Below are 363 nucleotides of genomic sequence, written 5' to 3'. Positions count from 1 at the left end.
TAGCTTAGGAACAGTTAAGAATGGCTGTTTAGTGGAAAGTGGGTTATACATCATTAGATGTATACCTGACTTTCCTATATAAAATTAAGAATTAACGGAACGCTGAACTCCAGACTATCAACAACAACAACATTTATTCATGGTGGTAAATATATATCTTTAGCTCTTGTTTGTTGAGACGTCTTCTGTGTGTGTTATATGGTGAATGTGACACGGTATGTAGATGTGAGCGAGCCGTCTAGCGTAAGTTCGAAAGATGGAGAGAGACAGCTAAACACGTCCTTGCTCAATCACTGGCCAGCAAGAAAGAGACAGAATGAAGCGGGAAAGCTTGGTTGTTGAATTGCACGTATGCGTGAGACT

The sequence above is a fragment of the Octopus bimaculoides genome, chromosome 3, assembly GCF_001194135.2.
Source record: "Octopus bimaculoides isolate UCB-OBI-ISO-001 chromosome 3, ASM119413v2, whole genome shotgun sequence".
Lineage (NCBI taxonomy): Eukaryota > Metazoa > Mollusca > Cephalopoda > Octopoda > Octopodidae > Octopus > Octopus bimaculoides.
This window is presented reverse-complemented; position numbering follows the sequence as displayed.